Consider the following 21,376-nt stretch of genomic DNA (forward strand, 5'->3'; position numbering starts at 1 on the left):
TTTTTTCCCCAACATGTTATAATCATCATGTCAACAGAGTGTGAGCAAACTACTGTATAACATACTGTAAGTATGTAATATAGACCCCATTCACACTACCCAACTGTCCTATAGTCCCAGTCTATAAACTGGACTTCCCTGTAAATGTTAAGTTAAAAGTTTTAGATTTTTCCATGACAACCTCAGCAACCCCACTATCCACTGTAATCAGGAAAGTTTTCCTCACTCAGACGACCAGCATGCTGTACTCAGGCTCATGGTTGGGTTTTTTTCTGATCCAGCTCGATCTTTTTTTCTTATTTCCACTTTCATTTCTGCCTTCTTATTTCAAACATCCCATATACTGTCATTTAAAATCTGTCCTTTTGGTTCCCTTTTCATATCTCCTTTCTCAATCTCTTTTTCACTATGTTTTGTTTTGCTTCTCAATCTCTCTCTGGACTTCTCTGCGGTGGTAGACCTCACTCTTATATTAAAACTTCAGTGGGTGTTCTTTTCATTACAAAAGTGAGTGTTCCGTCGGCGTGATACTGAGACCTTGTCTGATCATCTTCTTTTGCCGAAGGAAACACAGCTCCTTTGTGGCAATTTGTTTGGAACGTTACTAGCTATTAACAAGAGATAATCATTGTGCGAAATGTCCATCAAGTCATATGGATTGTCCCAGTTCAATACAGTATGGATTTTATTGTGTCTCTTTTGTAAGAGGTCCCCAAATATACAGCTGACCTTTCAGTACTTCTTTGTTGTCGTGCCAGTCAAGTAGTTAGCGTGTGTAAGTTGGAGCTAGACCTACTGTTATCTATTGATTGCTTCACACAATTGTTTGTGAACAAGCCGTTCTGATTGTGAAGTGTCAATGCGGCTATTTACACCATAACTGCGCCGTACTTTTCTCCCCAAATATTATGTCAAAGCCACAAGGTAAGCAAAGCTCCAATTTTGTTTGCTGGACAGATTGGCGTTAGCTAACAGTGTTAGCTTCTGAAAAGTGGCACATACTTGATCTCTCTGAGGCAGTGGGGTTATTTGTGTGGCTATGTGTGCATTATTTGGCAGGCCCTTTTTTCTCCTAGTTAGCGGTACAAAGTAAAAAGATGGTGTCGTGGTTTTATAAACTACTGTTTATTATGGGATGGGAGCTAATTGTTGATGGATGTATTCACTGTAATCACGTTGACTTTACAAAATTAAACGAACGGCATACTGTCGCTGTCCTCTGCATTTATATTTAGGTTTTCATTGAATGTATTCTCAGGGATAGGGTACAGACTTGTGTTCTGCACTTAACCATAAAAGTAGTGACAATCTACCTCAACAGATGGCGCTCAGTTGGAGTCCGAAACTAAGATGAAGAGACGTGCTGAGTCGGATGTGTGTTTTGAAAAAAAAAAAAAAAAATCTGTCAGACATTTGTGAGTGAAGGAGCACTGATTTAATTTAGGATGCCGATATGCACCTTCATTTCGTGCACGATTTGGCCTATCAGACGATTATCATGTCCTAGTTTTCTATTCGGTAAGGAAAGTATTTTTTCTTTTTTCCTTCTCATCTTTTTGGGTCACAGTGGGTGTAAAACTTAAAGGCAGATTTCAAAAAGCTACTTTTCTCCTTTACAGTCACACCTTTCAAACCACATAAACTCCAGCTCATGAGTTTTTCAATGTGAAGAAGTTGTTGCGTTTATATGCTTGTGTGGGATTCCTCCTACTCAGACTTCCTTCCACATTCCCCAAACATGCATGCCAGGTTAATTGGATAATACTTTAACTTGTCTATAGATGTGAAGATGTGTGCCCAAAAATTGACTGGTGTCTATTCTACGGTGTACCCGGCTTCTTTCCTATAATTCCGCAAACATTTCCGTAGAAAATATATGTACAGCTCTTGGAAAAAGGAGACACGAGGACAGCGGGGTCCGTTTTCTTTTCATTCCAGTCATTTAGTCCAATTCCAAATAAGCATCAACCGCATCATGCAATCTGTTTGATAAGAGGTGTGATGCAAAACTGAGGTCTCAGTAGGTTTCAAGTCTTAACAGAGAAGTGGCCAGCCATTAATGAAACAATTTATGCGGGCAGAAACAACTGATCCCTGTTCCAAATGAGTCTATTTCTGCAATTCTTCATGTTTCCCCACATCGCCTCAGTCTGACATTTCCCAAATTGGTATTGCTATTATGGCATCCTGCCTGTTTCTCCTTCTTTCTTTCTATCTTCTTCTCTCTCTACCCATCTATTTAATCATGTCTTTGTCTTTTACTCTGTCACTTCTTCCTCCTCCCCCTCATTCATACGTGGTTGACTTTTTATATTTACTCATATACAATACCCGTGTTGCTGCCGCTCCGGTCTGTTCCGACGCTCACTCACCACCTTTGCCTCATCAAGCTCTTGCTGTCATGTAATGTCCTCCCCTTCTTTTCCCCCCCAAGACACACTTTGCTTTTCCTCACCATGACCTCTTACACTGCCCTCCATCGTTTTTGTTGGTTGTTTCCCGCTCCACCTCACTCCCACCTGTTCTTTTTCTTTTCGTAGTCCTTCATCCCCCTGACTCAGAGTGGTGCAATTGTACAGCTTGTGGCTAGACAGATACATAACGGGATACTCTATTGTCGCGACAATATGATAATAAGTTCATAATTATATAGATATAAACACACACAGTGTACTTGTTTGGTAAACAAATGGTAGAAACATAAAACTTATACATCACCATAGTTTAAAAAAAAAAAATCTGCTTTATTGGTGCTGTCATATACAGTATTAAAATATGATACATTAGGGTATACAAGCATGCCTATTAATTATGGGATGATTCTAAGGAGTAAGTTAACAGTACAACAAAAACAACCAACAACATTACCACCTCTCCTCAAGTTCACGCCTCTCAAATCAAATTAATTCGGCTGAGTGGGAGTCTTCCTGTAAAGAATGTTATGTGACTGTGCCTTAAAAGTGTGACTGAAAAAAAACTGTCTATGTCCCCTTACCATGATTCACCATATATATATATATATATATATATATATATATATATATATATATATATATATATATATATATATATATATATATATATATATATATATATATATATACACACAGTATATATCCATCATAATCTTTGCTAAAACATGGTGTGTGCTGCATATGCTTCCTTTCCTGTGCTACCTAATGAAACTAACATTCAGACAAATTATTATGGGTTGTTTGACATGGGAATGGACAAGCTAATTCATCTCTTGACTTCGTTTTTAACAGCGTAGTGCACTAAGCCCTCTCTTGTGCAGGGTAATTGATGTCGGTGGGTGGAGTAGAAGATGAGCTGCTTAACCCAGGAAATGCACCAAGCAATAAATCACAGTAAGGTTAAAATACAAAAGCTATTGTTACAAACTTCCTTTGATAGTATATTACACAATATTATTCACCTTTCATACCCATTTGAATCATCTTGTGGCTAGATTAAACTATTCTTTTATTCCTGTTTCTTACTACCTCTCCGCTGCTCTTTTTGGCTCGTTTTCTTTCCATCCTTACCCTGATGTTCACATCTATCCCCTCTTTTCCACCCCCAACCCTCTTACCCTCCTATGTTGTGGTCGAAGAAAACCTATGCCGTTGGAAACCATGGGCAAAAAAAAAAAAATCCCAATTTGTCAGCTTGACTTTAAATAAAGGCAGCTACTCACAAACCTGTGGGCAAAAAAATGCGGTAAATGAAAACCAGACTAGTAAATTACATCTTGATTGAAGAATTGCAAATAGTGGCATATGATACACAAAAAAAGCCCAACCCATAGACGCTTCGATACTTTTCCTGTTCCTGCTTTTTCTCATTTGTCTCATCTTTATTTCCTTCAGAGCCTTTTGGTCCATATTGTCTGCAAACGTTATCACTTCAACATTTCACCCAATACAGTAACTGCAAAATTATAGTTTATATTGGTCAAATGCTGTTATCATTCACCATCTGCAGTCAACATGCAAATGGCATTCCATTGGGGATAGCAAACGGAAGCCACACAGAGCACTCTTATTCATTTTCATTCTAAATTAGATGAGATTCAATGTTAATAGCACATTCTCGCCAGCCTTTTCCAAGCCATTCGTTTCATCTGCTGCTAATTCGCAATCCAACCAATAGTGTTGTTAGGCCCAGTACTCAATTAAACTAACACATTTCTTCAGGTTATGTTTTGGAGCTTTGTTTATGCCGCGTGAGTCATAGAGCTAAAGGCAACCATACAATTGCAATGAGTTGCAGACAATGCAAGTAATAATCACGATAGAAAGGAACAATCTATGCAGAAGGAAAGTTCCACTAAAAGTCAAGGGGACATTTGGGTTTACCGTCTTGCTGGGCTGCTTTCAACAAGCTCCATAAATCATACAAACATACTGCTGCTACATTAGTGGGAGGCCCATTTTTTGACAAGATGACATTGCGCTTAAAAATAAGACTCACAATTAACTGAGCGTTGACAATGCCAACGTTAAAACTCAAAGGCATATAAAATGGGCACTATAAAAAGGTTATGGCCTACCTTTTGGAAATCCACCCAAAATACATTAATGGATAAAATGTTGCATTAAATAGACTGAAGGTCAAACTGGCATCATGTGTGACATTGTGCAAGACTTTTTTTTTTGTAAGAAATTGCCTGGAACTTGCGCACATTTGTGAGACGTCACTGTTTTATACCAGCGGCGGTTTTGGCAACGAGCTAAAATATTGAGAAGGACCATCTCAATGGTGGCTGTGACAATATAATAAATCATCATTAATAGCAACAGAAAAACAAAATGCGCACTGCACTTATGTGAAGGCTCTCACCCCAGCACATGCAAATTTCGTCTCTATATTTGATAAAATGTTAAAAACGTTAAAATGTTCCTTCGAACATTGCTTGCAGTTAAAAAAACACTGTTGTGTCAACCGTTTGACTGTGGAACTCATTCAGATTTCTTTGGATTCCGGTGTGCAAAAATGTCAAATCACTCTTACGAACATAGTTTGCATCCCCGCGCCGTTAGCCGGAACCCGGACTGTCTTCTTCGGCAGTCACGCTATTGACGTTCATTTGCAAGATGCGTGTCAAAGGCAGATGAGGGTAGCTGAGGGGCTGCTCACAAAATCTGGGCCACGGGGCTCAGGCTGCGGGATGCGAGATGTTCATGCGAGAAGAAATCCATCCACACACAAGATGAAAACTCTCAAATGAAATAGTTGACTGCATGTCAAGTCACATTCATACGCATTGTGTGATTGATTCCAGAAGATACACAGGGAGGGACAAACGTGTTCACGCAGAGAAACGGGCGCATGTTTATTCCCGAGAGCAGATGATGCAAAACACCACAAGGCTCCGCGTTGAGGTTTGGCGTTGTTTCATCTTTGGCTCAGGCCAGAATCGCCTCAGACGGCGGCCTCGCTTTGACACGTTCGCCCAGCAGCCAAGCTCTCATACAGATACTTGTCAGGCTGTTGTGTGCTTGCTTGTATGTTCTTTTTTTTTCTTTTTTTTTTTTTGCATCCCTTTTTTTCATGTAGAATTCCTTCTACAGTATATGCTTGTACCTATTATTTTCCGTCCTTCAATAAAAGGACATTCTTAGTTTGTGTTGTGCGTATCTCAACAGGTGTTGTCGGTGTGCAGTGCATATGTGCTTCTGGAGTGTCTTCACAATTGTCAATTGTTAGCCTGCATCTCTGCCTCTTTCATTCCTTAACACAGCAGGATATTGAACTGTGTGCCTGGCTTGGAGAGTGAGGCGAAAAGATGTTCTTGTGAGATATAAATAGAAAACAGACACTTTTGGTCCTCACACTAAGACAATTGGAGGAGCAGCTTTGATTTTGACAGCTGATCGAATTGTGCTGTTGTCTTTTGTTCACCACTTAATCATGCAGGCTGGTTTCTTTTCTTTTTTGTTTTCCTTTTATGTGCAAAATCTGCAGATGAACACACCACATAAATCATCCCATTTCTGTCATGTATTTGGATGAAATGTTAAAGGGAAATACATCTGACTCTGCCCTAATTATTTTCTGGTATCCCCATTTGTTATGCAAGATCACAACAAATACTCATATACATCAGCATTGTGGAAAAGTGGTTAGCACATCTACCTCACAATTATGAGGTCTATTTAAACAATAGCGGCACTTCAATATTAATGAAATTTGAATCGATTTATATCATATTAAATCGTATTAGAAATACCCTCAAATAAGAATGTCTGGAGAAAAAATATTACTCCCAAAAAAGTAGTAATTTTAAGTTTGTTTTCCATTTTTTTTTTTTTTTAATTGAAGCTGCAATTATTTGGCTCAGTAAATGTAACTCTGCTCACATTTTGCGTCATATTCTATTAGACTAGAGGCACAATTAGATTGATGGACAAGCATCTCAGGCAAGCTGCGATAAACCGCATCACATGCTGCACGCTACTCACTATTGTTCTTATTTAAACTATGAAGGCATTTCAATATTAATGAAATGCTAATGAAAAATGCTTGTTCTAACAGTTTCTTATCGTTTCAGTTCAGATCAATGCTGGATAATGACATGGAAATGAATTTTGCTGCAATTGTGTTATCTCAAAATACGCTAATGCTATCATCCCTATCCAATTATTTCACTTGTGAAATAAATGTACCCTTATTTAACTGACATTATACCGCTAATGGTAATTGTATAGGCCTATGCTTCGAACATGGACACGCCAACGAGATTCCCAGAGCATATGAACACTGTATTCCCCTTTATGTCCAATTTCAAGTCAAATATTTACCCCTCTCTCTCTCTCTCCTCTGTGCATCTGGATGTATTTTTCCCATTTCTTATTGGAATTCTAATTGCCAAGAATAGTAACGCGTTGGGGATAATTGAAGCTGGTCCAAAAGACTTCCGCTCTATAGTGGAAGTTGAAGCGTTGTTGTTTTTACTGTGCGACCTGTTTGTGTCTTTCTAATTTAAAAGACACAGCGGGACGTCTGATGCGCTGCCAAAAAGCCCAGCAGTGTCACATCAAGTGTTTGTCTCACAGGATAGTCTTTCACTTTATTGGGAAGCCCGTGGCACCACCGGATTACTGGCAGACCAACAACACTTCTGTTGTAATGTATAAGTGTAAGAGAACAAAATATATTTTTTTATTGCTTATAGAAAGTCAGTAAAGACACTGTTAATAAGAGAGTAAATCCGGGGGTCACCAAGTCCGGTCCTCAAGGGCACCTATCTTGCATGTTTTCCATCTCTCCCCGCTGCAACACACCTGATTGAAATGATCAGCTCATCAGCAAGCATTTCAGAAGCCTGATAACGATACAGATCTTTCTGGGGAAATCGCACAAGCTACCTTTAGCATGCCTTGTTGCTTAGCACTGAAAAACTGTCTTGAAATCCCCAATTTTCATTTTGCTACAGCAGTGCATTTCCTTGCTGTCCTCAGTGTCCTCCCAAATAAGTCATCTGCTTACTGTGGCTAACAGCCTGTTACATTTCCCCAAGATCAAAGTCTTCGATGGGGTCACTGGTTGGGAAACAAGAAAAAAAAAAGCAACCACCTAAGCTCAGAACAAATGGGGTCCAAATGGTTTCTGAAAGGAGGAATGCATAAAAACAATTCACCCTAACAACTCAGGGATCTCTCAGGATGGCAGACTAACAAAGGACGTGGACCATATCAAATGAAAACTAAAGTTGGGTCAAAATGGTGCAACCTGAACAATAAGTGAAAATAAGTCAACCTCGTCACACATTACAACTCACAAACCTACAAACCAAATCACAGAGCCTACTGATGATAGTGACTCCCTCCAGACATTAAATTCCAACTCCTCTAAGGGGAAGGCAACGCCCTCCTTATAAACCTTCAACGGGACTGATTGGCATCAGGTGTGGAAGATAAACTCAGGTGCAAAGCAAGCTAGGGTTTTAAATTCCCAGGTGATTGAGTGGATGTAGAATAAAGGCGACAAGGTCAAGACCACGTGACGGATGCCGAATCATGAATTGTTTTCAATTGCTAGAGAAGTCAATTGCCCGAAAGATCTGTTTATCAAATGCAAATGAAAGGAATAGGGGGGAAAGATTGGTAAAAGTAAGGAACAGCTGAGTGAAGATTTGGATGTAATGGAGGACAAATTAAAAAAAAAAAAATGGACATTGGGTCAGGCTAGCGAATCTGAACTAAGGAGTGAGAATGAGAAAGGGCTAAAAGTGCTGTTGAAATTCAGAGGAGCACGTGAGGATGCCGAAATACGAGGGAAACATGGAAAAATATAATGGTTAGTCATTAAAAAATATATATATTTTGTTTATCTATTGTTTAATTTTCATTTTGTTTTATTTTCATCACAAATACTTTAGGTCTTCAATCCTGTTCCTCGGGGCCCGCTGTCCTGCCTGTTTTCCATCCCTCCCTGCTGCAACACACCTGATTCAAATCATCAGCATCGTAATCCGGCTTCTGCAGACCTTGCTGATTATCTGCTCATTTCAATTAGGCGTGTTGGAGCAGGGAGGGATGGAAAACAGGCAAGGCAGCGGCCCTCGAGGAACAGGATTGAGGACCCCTGCTTTAGATCGTAAACCAGAGCAGTCATCGTGGCAGCTCAATGGGTGGCAGTGATGCACCATTAGCCGACAGTTTGCAATCAAAGTTAAACACAAAGAAGAATTATTTTTAACCTTCACAAACCTCATGCTAAGAAGTGATTACAGAAGACTCTCATTCTACCATTCCTGATCCTATTCCTGTTTGGCTGCTGGAAAACCCAACCACCCAAAACCAAAGTTTTGTTGAATCCGTACTTTAGGAAAACAGGCATACTTTTTGAATGAAGTTCATTGATAAATCAATTATTATTAGCATATTTACACATGACACCAAATACACCCAAGAAAAAAAATGCTGTCCTTAATTGCACCACAGGTTTGACCAGTCGTTTAAATTTTGTAATGCAAGCCTTTTTGTGTAGTTGGAGGGGAAACCGGTTTACTTTTGGGACAAGGGGAAAATGTAAAATGTAAAGTATATGTCAGAAAAGTCATTTACTGCCACACACTAGTACAAACAGCCGCAATGTTGAAAAATAGTGTATGTCTTAAAAAGTGTATGTTTTTTTTAAAAAAAAAGGACACACCATGGTGAGTTCTCTAGTGTCTGCAGATCTTCAGTACAAAGGAAAGAAGTTTCACAATATTAAAGCCAAAGCCTCAAAGACACAATTTCCTTTAAACAGGCAAGCCCTAATGAGAGGAGTTCAGTGAGGCTGTTAAGGCTGCATCCAGGAAGTTACTTATGCAGGTCGACACTGAAGTAAGTAAGTACACTGTAAAAGGTGTGTCGAAAATATGCAACTTTTAATTTGATGCAGACGCTTTTTAAGAAAGCAATGATTACATTAAGGTGTTCAAAATTAAAACTTGGTTCACCTGGCCACCAGCATATAGGACATAAATGCATTGAGTTGAAGGGTGCAAAAAATGAAGGCGCTTTGAGATGGAGAGAAACTGGAACAGGTTTAAACACATTGAACTACTCGTATTATTACTCCCTGAATGATAGTCAAAAGCCACATTCAGTACTCTACTTGTGCCTTAAATCTACTCTTAAAACAAGAAAATGTCAAGTATGGGAGACTGCATGAATAACTTCTGGGTACGTACAAGATAATGTATTTTTTAAAAGAGCACCCAAATCACAATCTGTGAACCTTTCACGGTTTCACTTGAATGAAAACGGGGACAATCTCAGTTTGTATTGGGCAGCGGTAAGAAGGTGAGAAATGTGCTTTTAATTAATTTAAACTTAAAGGGGAAATCAACACAAATATTGTTTTTTAAGAATATGTTCTACGCAAGCCCCACTAGTTGAAACAGGGTATTCTGATAAATATCGCGTTTGTGGAATAAGTGCTAATCCACTAGTTTATACCCATCTCCGGGGGCGGCCATTTTGTCTGACGGCTCAGATTCAGAAAAGGAGGTCAGCCGTGATTGGTCGTTGTGAGCAGTTGTGATGTCATTTTCAGTCGACAAAAGTGACAAAATGGCCGCCCCCAGAGATGGCTAAAAACGAGTGCATTTTGGCTACTTAATTTATATTCCACAAACGCAAAATTAATCTGAATGCCGTTTTTCAAATAGTGGGCCTGCTGGGAACATACTCATGAAAAAAATATGTTTGGGTTGACTACCACTTTAACCACACAATAAAACAGTGGGCATCAGACAGTAATGGATGTGGCGGATTCTGACTCGTATGCTATACAATGATCGTATGATTATGCTAAAAAAGTTGATCTCATGATTGTGCACAATCATGTTGTGTGCCCTTGAGTTGAATGGGGTACATGGACCTCCAATATTTCTTTTTTTGCTTCCAGGTTGCGCTTCATTTGAGCAGCTGTAAAGTGTGGTTAAAAGAAGCCAACTAGAAATGTGCCTCTTTGTTTAATAGAAATGACTCTTGGGGCCAGTTGGCATTCTGAAATGAAAGCGAGCTTGCAAGCTGTCGCGGTTGTGTTTGAATAAACCACAGTGAGTGAATAGAACTCATCTGCACTAGTTTAAAAGGCTCTCATAAGCATTCACATGTGCACGTCTTTCAAACAGAAATCTTGCACCTGAGTTGGATTGTAGCTCTTCTGTAAGGAGCATGAAATTCAAATGCAGCAAATGCCCTGAATTCATCTCCATGCGTTAAGCAGATGGCAGGATGAAGACAAACATTTGACATTATGACATCTAAGCCTGTAGCGATATCGATTCTAAAGAGCTCCAATTTGAGGATGGGAAATAATCCACCACACAAACACACCTTGCATAGAAAACACTGACATTTTGCGCTCGCCTTATCAGTGCAAGTAAATGTTTGGCTTAGTGCTCATGGAGACTTGTGGGCCAGATGATGATGCTGATTCTGGGAATAGTGTGCCATTGGCTCCCAAGGCGCGTTGTTGCGGTTTCATCCACAGTCGGCCGTTGAAGGGGATTCTAGCTGCCTGACCCAAGCTAAAACCCGAAGACACACTGATAAGCAATGCATATTTATTATACTCAGTCTTTCTTTCGCCGGCGCGCTATCTCCTGCCATCTTTTCCCCAAGACAATCCAAATACAAATATGTGTTCTATCTCGTTTTATCTCACACTCAGTGTCAGCACAAGTCACATAAACAGTGTTAACCATACGCCGGGCAAAAAGGATGACGCAAGTTTGTAGAAACCCTCCACCGCTGAATCTTCAGATTCATAATTTTCTTGCGGGTGAACATTTCAAAAACAATTTATTCCGAGATGTTCTTGACTAAGCGTCGATGGAATCACATTTATGTGACCTTATATGGTTAAGATGATTCATACTAACAAACTATGAAGCGGGAAAAACGATTATCCCGACTAGGGTTTACTACGTCAGAATTGATCCTGCTGCTTTTGTCAGCAGGTAGACCATCAATAGATACAAGGGAACCGGTTTTATTGGCAGCCACTACCACCAAAGTGCTTCACTGATGAGGTGGGACAGTTATATGAATTCTGTCTGTCACCTCGAGCTACACAAAGACAATGTGAATATCCAGCTCGGCTGCAGTTGGACAAGAAAGGCAGCGATAGATACGAATGAAACGTGTGGAGACTGACTGCTCATATTTAAACAGCCAATTTGCACACGAGACAAAAATAATCTTGTTTTATCCTCATAATTTTTTTTGTGTCTATGTGTGTTTGTGGTGGGGGGGTGCGTGGGTATGTGTGTGTGTGTGTGTGTGTGTGAGTCTTAATCATACATACAGTATGCGGAAGCAAAGCACACCAAGCAAGTCGGGCCTAGATATGGAAAAAGCTAACGCTAAACCCACACGCTAATGAAGCTAACAAGCCTAATCATGAAAAATCAAACACATGAATCATGATATACATTATTATTCTTACAAAAACAGACTAGTGCCGCTGGTGGGATCCAGTCTTCTATCAGGCCTCCTTCCTTGGTACCGATTGTTGGGTCGAATTGGGGACAAGGGCCACCAATCAAGGAGGTGCAGTCGGAAAGTTTCAGGCAAGCACCAGGTCAGACATGTTAATATACGCAAACATGTTGGCGATTGGTAACCAAAAAATACAACATGCTGTGACTATTATCAGATTAAAACAATCCATTATGTGTATTCTATTAACTGCATTAAAAAAAACTGTATTTCTCATTAAATTAATTCTGCATTGAACTTGTCTGAACAATAGACCCGAAGACAATGCTCGGTACAGTGTGATCATGTAAATTATCTTTTTAATTTGAAGTATAAACCGATTAGTGACATTTGGTGAAATGAACCAGGATTAGCACCCATCTTGAATCTGAATTCTGAATGTCAACCTTCTTCATTATAACTCATTGTTTACAATGTCGTCATGCTTATCATTGCGAGACAATGCGGCAGAGTAAATTCAAGACACTTGGCAGTGGCTTAAGGTGAATGACATTTTGAATACAACGTGTAAAGTGTTTATCAGCATAGAGCAGGTCCAAACTAATCCTTTCACCCGTTTTTCTTGCTATTATCGTAAACAGTTGTTGTGCAAAGGTTGCCATGGCAGTGGCGTTACGTGGATCTTGGGAAATATACCCATAGGATGGGTTCAATCAAATGAATTGGATTTTGTAATTACACTTATTGTCCTTTCATTCAGTCTGCGCGGTGGCCAACTGGTTGCGCATTCACAACTCTGAGGTTGCGGGTTCAAATCCGGGTTCCGGCCTTCCTGTGTGGAGTTTGCATCTTGTTCCTTTGCTTGTGTTGGTTTTCTGCGGGCGCCTTTGGCTTGCTCCTGCATTTAAGAATCATCCATTTCATTGATGACTAAATGGTCCTTAGGTGTGAATGTGAGTGTGAGGATGGATGTTGTTCTGTGTTAAAATAAGGAATGCATAGTGAGAACTAGTCGAAAAAATGTCAGGATCAAAAATGTTTTATGAATGTTTGTGTCATTTCCTTCCAATTTGGCTAAAATGACCTATGTGCAATAGGCTACATGTTTCCAGAGGTTTTTGTTTTATAAAATACTGGAGAATATTGTCTCAGAACGCAATCTGAAATTCAAGATGCAATACTACTCTTTAACTGAAATGTTACGAAAAATACGTGTGAGCCTTTTGAAAATGAGGTGTAGCTGTCAACGGGTATTGGAGCGGAAACACCTCATGTGTGTTCTTTCCCCTTTGTTGTTGTTCCTTAAACGTGTCCTACCTGGATTGCAGCTGAGGCAGATCTTCAGAAGGTCAATTTTAAAAGGTTTCCATTACTGAAAAGGTCAACGCTTCCAGGTGTGAACCACTGCTGTGGTAAAGACGCCAAAACACAGCAGAAAACTAAACCCTTTGTCTATGTGTTTAGGAATCTTTATTTATTTTTTGGGTCACATTAAGGCTCTTTGAGAATAGATGCATATGTGTGTTGCTGCATCATTCATACATGTATGAAATTGCGTCGGTCTAGCTTATATGTGTGTATGCGTCTACATCAGTAATGGGCAACTGGCAAAAAAAAAAAAATAAAAAAAATGTTTTTTCTCACAAACCCCCAAAATACTTCAAATAACGTCGAGGAACTGTCAATATATGTTTTCAATGAAAATGTGGGGGATATGTGGAAAACAATCCTGAAAAAAATGGAAAAACCCGAAATATCAAATGATGTAATGTGCAAATCCACAGGTGTCGAACGATTAATATGCAGTTGTCGACTATAGTTTTAAGTTGTAATATCATCATTCACCACCGGATGGCAGACTTGATTTACTTGCCCTTACAATGGGTCTTATACAACCCATTACCACACGGTGAGTTGGCCTAATGTTTTTGGGCGGACTTGCACCGAAATGCAGGACAAACATTGTACCTCAATAATATTAAAGTTTGGAGTGAGTTTATTTTTGTGAAAAAAAAAAAAATGTACAAAATGAGTTTTTGCACTTAATGTTGGTTTCTTGATCAGCAGTTTTGTGCCATCCAAGACAATCTAGCAAAAAATGGCAATATTTTGTTGTTTGCTTCGAACCCTTTGGATCTTTATTATCAAAAATGAAATATGTTAAGATCATATGTTTTATATGTACTCGCATATTTTGCACATATGGTCCTATTTGTTCCCTCAGTGGCACGGATGAAAAATGGTGGCCCCCTCCAACATTAAAATTGCCCATCCCTGGTCTACTATGGAATGTGTTTGGGCTGCTCCCTACACTACTGTGAGTGGTGGCTAGGGGGTGCACTGTGGACATGATTTGTGTGGAAGCAGAGAGAGAGAGAAAGAGACAGAGAGATTGAGAGAGAGAGAATGTGTGTGTGTGGGGGGGGGGGGGGTTGGGTGGGGGGTGTAATGTATTCCTGCCTGTGGCTGGGCTGGTCACATGGGGGATAGCAGTCTGTTTAAAACAGCCTCAGCTCGCTCACTCCGAGCAGTGCAAGACACAGAGACAGATGCGCACGTTGCCTCTCTCTTCCACCCAAGCGCACACACACATGCTCACGTAAGGAGACGGCAACTTTTCCTCTATCGGACTGACACAATACACACCCCTTGCTACACTGGAGGAAGAGGATAAGGAGTGACAGATCAGGAAAAGCAGGCAATAAAGAGGAGGTTCCCAGTGAGTAGCCAATTGATTTTTTTTTTTAACGTGAAATTTGAATTAGTCTTTGGATTTTTTGTACACACTCACCGCTGTGCTTATCGGTGCTGTCCGACCGGGACTTGACAGAGGCTGAGCGTAGGAAAGACTTGCTTGAATGGGACTGTGAGAATGAAAGAAAGAAAGCAGCGCAAGCGTGGCATTCGATGTGTGGAGCTGGTGCAACCCTGGGATACATCTCCATCAATGTGTCTCTGCGCCTGTGGGAGCTAATGCTGTTAATTAGCAGCGTGCGCTTGGAATGAAAGGAATGCCATCGCAGCGAGCCGGACGGGGGTCTGCTCCGGACCCTTGTGCCCTCCTGTGTGTGTGTGTGTGTGTGTGTTTGTGCGCATGTCTTCTCCCTATCTTGCGGTTGTTGTATGGTACGCATTGATGTGGTCAGGCTGGTTTCTAAGATTCCCTGACACAGAAGCTGATCTGCCGGTTGATGCCCGTCACAGTTCACCGTTCAACGGATGTTCCAGCGGAGGATTTGGGCAGGCTTGGTGTCAGTCCTCTTCCCTGCGGTTCAGTTGAACCGTGTGCCGACTCACTGTCGACAAGTCTTCCTCCTTGATTCTTCAGTCTCACTTTGACAGGCTCTCATCACTCCAGCTCTGTGCTCATGTTTGCTATTTCTACTTGTGTTAAACTCCACAGCGTCCTTTTGCGAGGACAAAACAGCGGACAATGTGAAAATCTGAAGTTGTATAGAAAGTGAGGGGATCGCAGAGTTGTGAGGAGGAGAGGAGTTAAGCGAGAGGGAAGAGTGAGGAATGAGGGAGAAAGTGGAAGGTGGAGAGAAAGGGGGGTGGGGTGGGGGGGGCATTGAAAAGGCTGACACTAGCTCGGACAATTAGCCTGGGGAGTGTGTCCTGGGGTGCTATTCTGAGAGGGGCTTTGGCCCCTGGGTCCTGGGCACTGGGTCACGGGATGCCTTGACCCCTCCAGTCGACAGCTAGGCATGGGAGCCATTATTACGGCCTGATTGATTAGCACTGAGCGGAAATCCCTTTTCTCTTCGCTGCTCGGGAGTAAAAGACGAGCGCTTTTTGTCCTTTTGCCGGTGCCGCCGCTGGTTTGGTATTTAAGTGTCTAAAAATGACTTTGGCTCATGTTTGCCGGTCCACTGTTGCACTTGCACTCCTTTCGACAGGTCTGTGTACATAATTGGGCGTGAACAATACTTATTTAACTCAGGAGACAGACAAGTTGCTCTAAGAATTGATCCGATTGGTGTACTGTTTTGCTGATGATGCATCATATACAGTAGAAGTTGTGCAGAAACTAGCCAATTAAAAAAGACCACAAGAGAAACAGTTCAGTACTTGTATTCCCTTTTTATTGTCTCTCCATCTCTAGCTCCTTTCACTGCTTTAATCTCGGCGGTCCCATCTTTCCCTAACCCTTGCTACCCACCTTCCTCCTCCTCCTCCTCCTCCTCCGCCGCCTCCTCCTCACTAGACTGGGAGTTTAGTGCGGTGTTTAGCCCAGCTCACGGCTGATCAAAGCAGGACGTGTCAGACCAGGCTTAGCCCGGGCACTCCTAATGGAGCACCGTTTTCATGCCTTGTTGGTGGTGGGTCAGGAGGGAGACATGGGAGTTTGGTGGGGGGGGGGGGTTCGGGTGGGTGAAAGAGGAGGGGGTGCAAAAAAAAGGCCAAAAACAAGTGACAGAAAGAGTTGAAGGCATCTTGGTCGAGTGAGAGTGAAAAGGGGTTCAAATAGGAACAAAGCAAACGCTGTGGGGAAAAACCAGAGTACAGTGAGGATAGTTCCAGCTGGAAAACATATAGGGGGCTAAAATAAAAGCTAACAAAGAATACAGTGGATTCCAGAATTTGGCTCAGAGAGAGCGGCTGCATATACTTGTTGCATCCAAGAAGTGCATTCAAGTCTGAGTTTAAGGAAGGAAGAAGAAGTCCAAAGTTCACAATGTGCCTCCAACCAAGCGCACCAATTGTTTTACCTCTTGTTGGAGCCTCACCACCTAGACTGCAAAGAATCTCCCGAGATAATCTGGCCATTTTTGATTGGACAGTTTAGGCCGGCACAGGATAGCTCTCACACATGGTTTGGTTTTAGGCTGGAAGCAACACCAGACGGGAAGAGGGCTTAGTGTGTGTGTGTGCGCGCGTGCGTTCATGTGTGAGAGAGAGAGATAGAGAGAGAGAGAGAGAGAGAGAGAGAGAGAGAGAGAGAAAGAAACTACTGTGTGTGTGCGTGTGTCCATATACCTGCATGTCAATGTTTGCGCCGGCACACATTAAATTAAAACGGACTACTAAAAAGATGTATTGGACCGGGGTAAGTTGTACATCCTCTTTTAAATAGATGCAGTTAAGGATTGTTTACTTAAGAAATTGATTCCAGAGAGAACAAGACATGACTAACTTGTAAAAAAATGTTGTCCTGTATGATAACGGACATTGAGGCAGGGTCGACAGGGGATGCAAATTGTCCTCAAGGATAAGGAAGTCACAGTGACTCATTAAAAAAAAAAAAGCACTTTGATTCTATTCTTCTCTACAAATTAGACAAATGTTTTGATGCCCCTCATCTTTTCAAGGGGGGAGTGGAGGGTTGATTAAAGGTGTTCAGTACCTTGCTGACTATCTCAGCAGTAGTCAGGAATCAGACTAGCTAGCATCTGTACAACACAAGGATGTGCGGGCAGTCAGGGGAGGCAGAGCCTCACTTGGATGTAAAGACAAAAAAAAAGTAAAAGTAAAAGTAAAAGTAAAAAAAAAAAAAAATATATATATATATATATTTTTTTTTTTTAATGACCAGTATTTCTTCATTGAAATTGCTGAGTTTGCATATTTCCTGTTCATAAAAATGAGCAAGTAGCTAGATGGACTCACTTCCGATTGTACAATCCCTCACAAAAAGCGGAATTAGGACAGGATGTCAATCGTCAAGCTATTCTGGTTGAACGGGCCGTTTTCTCATTAATATTAAAACACAGTCAATATGTAAATAAGATTTTTCTCCGACTGGGTTGCTGTTCCACTTAATTTGATATAGAAAAAACCTTCACCACTTTCCTCAGCTTTTAATTATCCTTCAATCAATTACACACTGTTCAATAACGTGATAGCAAGAAATACAAAACAATATTTAATATATGCTCAAGTTCATTTGACTTTGGGATCCCTCTGTTTTAAGATTAAAAAGCATTTGGTCTTATCTTTATATTTAATATATTATGAAAGCACCCATTATAAAATGACCCACAAGTTTTGTATCATAACTGCATGTCTTGTGTTTCCCCAAAAATAATCTGTGTTAAAATCTGTACAGAATTTGGTGAATTATGATTAATTTATTGGAGCCAAACTCAGATACCTCAATACAAGTGAATGGAAGAGATTTCTGGGGACTCCCGGTTCAAGATGGCGGCTAGGTCTGCACGTCCTCAACCAGCAACCAGTTATTTATCTACGGGAAGACTGCCGCGCTACTTCTACGCATTGCGCCAATGGAGCTCAGCACTGCCACCTGCTGGCAGCAGCACAGTACTTACCTGGCTCCAGCGTACGCGTTGAGTCGTGGACCGGTGCCAACATACGGCAAAGCCTATGCATCGGGTGGCGTTCCCCGGCCAACGCTCTCTTCCACCTTTGAGAATCGAGGACATTACCAAAAGAACGAAAACGTCACCGATGCTCACTGTTAGATTGCGCTTTGTGCCTAACTTGTGCAAATTAAGGAAGTAGCTCATGTTCTCTGCAGGGTATCTGCTCCAGTTAACAAATGCAGGAAGGAGATAATTATCCAAAATCTTTCAGTTGGAGATATGCAATTTGAGTCTTTTTAACTATTTAGGATTACATGTCAACCACACATCATATTGAACCCAACCCGAGGTGAGAGGTAGAGCGAAGTGGTGCACAGTCATGTGTAACAAGGAATAAATAAGAAAAGGATGAAATTGATTGTGAGCACCTGCGCTTATCCAAGTTCGATGACGTGTAAGTGAAATCTCTTGTCTGAAGCAACGCTCCAAGCAGCAGAAAACATATACTCCCACACTTCCTCTCACCACCCTCTCTCTCTTTCTTTTTCGTTTGATATGCCACTTGCTGTTTGCTTTTATCTAAAATTCTAAATGCACCTAAGGGTTCGAAACATGACATGATTTTGTTCAGATTCGGCCCCAATTAAGCAGCCTCACTCGCCCTGCAGACTATTTTGGTATTCAGATATACTATTGAAAATTCTATCAAATAATCGAGTATTCAGAAAAAAATGAAAATACATGTGATCGTATCAAGCTGCCAGCATCAAAGTGTGCAGAGTCATTTTCTCCCCCAGGTTAATACCTGCCTTTGAAAAGTCAGGCTCCTGCCAGCCTACTGTAAATGGGGCGCTCGCTAGCCGCTAGCCACTAGCTAACGATAGAAACAGGTTCTATAATATCAGCATAATTCATTAAGATTTTTAGGTCCTTAATCAGGGATTGAACATGATTTCAGGATGACATGTTGATGTTGGTGGTTACGGTTTATGATGGCAATTTAAACCAGGATCCAATTATCCAACTTCCAGTCGATAAAGCCAATCAAGACAGCCTCCACGCCACAACTTCAAAATAAAAGCATACCGAGGCACTGATGTTCTGTACTGTATTACTGTATTTGGGAAGATTTTTATTTTAAGTTGGCCTTATCACTACGTTGGCGGAGTGTTACTGCCATGCATAGCATTGCTACGGCTAGCTTAACTGTCCTCCCAACCATGCACACACAAAAAAAAAAAACCCGAGGCAGTAAAATATCCTTGAGCATTTTTAATCGAGGTAGTCGAATTATTTGAGGACTAATTTCACCGCCTAAACATGTGCATCTTCTGTCTTTATATTTAATTGGGAGTGTCACTAACGTTTTTTTCATTCAACTGATACTAATGTTCATGGGTTACCTTTGTTGTGTATATCTGCGTTATTCTCATCTTTAGACATCAGCGCCTCTGGTATTCTTCCAGCACAGGCGAGAGAAAAGTTAAATGGAATCGTCCAAGGTTCTGATCAAAGGAAATAAGTGATAATGAGATGGGAATACTGGTCAATTTCTTTCTCCTCGAATATGATCTCTCACTATTCCTCAGAACCCCTTTTTCACATGTAATTTTAGTCACTATACTATTTGGTCATCATGTGCAATTATTTTTCGAAAACACATGCATACAATATTGAAGAGCAACTGAGAAAGATCCAGAGCAGAGTAAATGTGCCTTCAGGCTACATTAGTGTATGTTGGGAAGCAAACAGTACGCACAGCGCAGGAATAAATGATGAAGAAGCAAGGCATTAGCCGTCCGTCTATCCCTGCATGCATTGATTGGCATGGACTAACCTTTTTATGTGTACTTTCATTAGCGAGATGCTTCGCTAACAGTTTCTCGTTGCATGTTGACCATTACTGATTGGTATGCTGAATTGATGACAATATTTGAAAAAATGAGTGGTTTGCTGTTCGGGGAACAGTCGTGTCAGTCATAACCAGAGAATGGCACTTTTTCAATGTCCTAAATTAACTGAGATTCTTTGTTGAAGTTATTGAACAGACCTTTTTTCCGTGAAAGCCGGAAGATACTGTATGGTAGCTATGAAAGCTACTTGTGTCTTCTTATTACTTTCACAAGACATAAATTAGACTACTGTACATTGTACAGTAATTTCAAGTAGCTCCAGATGTTAAAAGTCATATATAAATATATACCTTTTTTTTTTGTGTGTTTGAATCTTATGGTCACAGTTGTGTTTTTTCTAGTTTTTTTATTTGGCACTCATGTTGATACGATACAAATTTGGTTCACGTTTGATTGGCGCTGACATCTTTTTCCAATTAGACATGGTCTCCTAGATGTATTCATTCAATTATATTTACCGTGCAGATCGTATTATGTATTACAGTACAGTCACGCTACAGTCAAAAGTGTTGTATCTCCATCCATCTATTCTCCGTTCGGCTCATCCTCACCAAGGTGAAAGGCGGACTACACCCAGAACTTTTTGTTATACCTGCAAACTCTAATTACATGCTTTACAAACAAATAAATGAAATGATACACAGGAGACTGCAGACTGCAAACCAAGGCCAAACAGTCCTAATTTGGATCACCATCAAATAGTGTACCTTTAAAGATGTTACAGTTATTTAGAAATAAAACTAACGTAGAAAAATACTGGTATTTTACATGGCCTGGTCTCCCTCCTTTAGTTGGATCCGCAACATTATCATCACGGTCTTTGGTCCAGGTAGGACGGCACCGCAACATGTGTAGAAGGTTTTCCTAATATTTCAGTTCCTTATTTTGCTACCAAGAAGATAGCAATACAAGATCAATAGAAATTGAGCGTTATTATTTTTGTAAAAAGCGTATTTTTTTATCTATTTATTTAGCTAGCTAGCTTTTTTTTTTTTCATGTTAAAATAATACTGCCTTTTTGAAGTATGTTATGGCAAAGGGCATTGAAGAGACGGACTTGAGTTACTAAAGTGGTGAGACAAGTTAGGCATCAGCTGTGGCAGAGATGGCGGGTCACTTGTCGATGGAGGGAGAGGTGGCGGTCAAGAGGTCAGGAAGAAGTGACAGGTCCAGCAGAGAAAAAGGTGCACGCCTAGCGCTCGGTTGAAAGATGAGAACAAACAGCGAACACGTAAGTGGTGCGGCTGAGAGG

At 40.7% G+C, this 21,376-nt stretch overlaps 1 protein-coding gene across 6 annotated transcripts in view; it reads left to right on the plus strand.

Moving 5' to 3' along the window:
* cntfr (ciliary neurotrophic factor receptor) overlaps positions 1-21,376 on the plus strand; it is a 282,361-nt gene that overhangs the window by 101,969 nt on the left and 159,016 nt on the right. For 2 of the 6 annotated variants that reach the window (XM_086054346.1, XM_086054350.1), the window contains exon 1: positions 14,455-14,664. The exons of the other annotated variants lie outside the window; for them this stretch is intronic. The gene's annotated coding sequence lies outside the window, so the exon portion shown is untranslated. Of the gene's footprint in view, positions 1-14,454; positions 14,665-21,376 lie in introns of those variants that run through there. 6 annotated transcript variants of the gene reach the window in all.

This window comes from Filicampus tigris, chromosome 15 (genome assembly GCF_054856515.1).
Source record: "Filicampus tigris isolate MCC_2025a chromosome 15, RoL_Ftig_1.0, whole genome shotgun sequence".
Lineage (NCBI taxonomy): Eukaryota > Metazoa > Chordata > Actinopteri > Syngnathiformes > Syngnathidae > Filicampus > Filicampus tigris.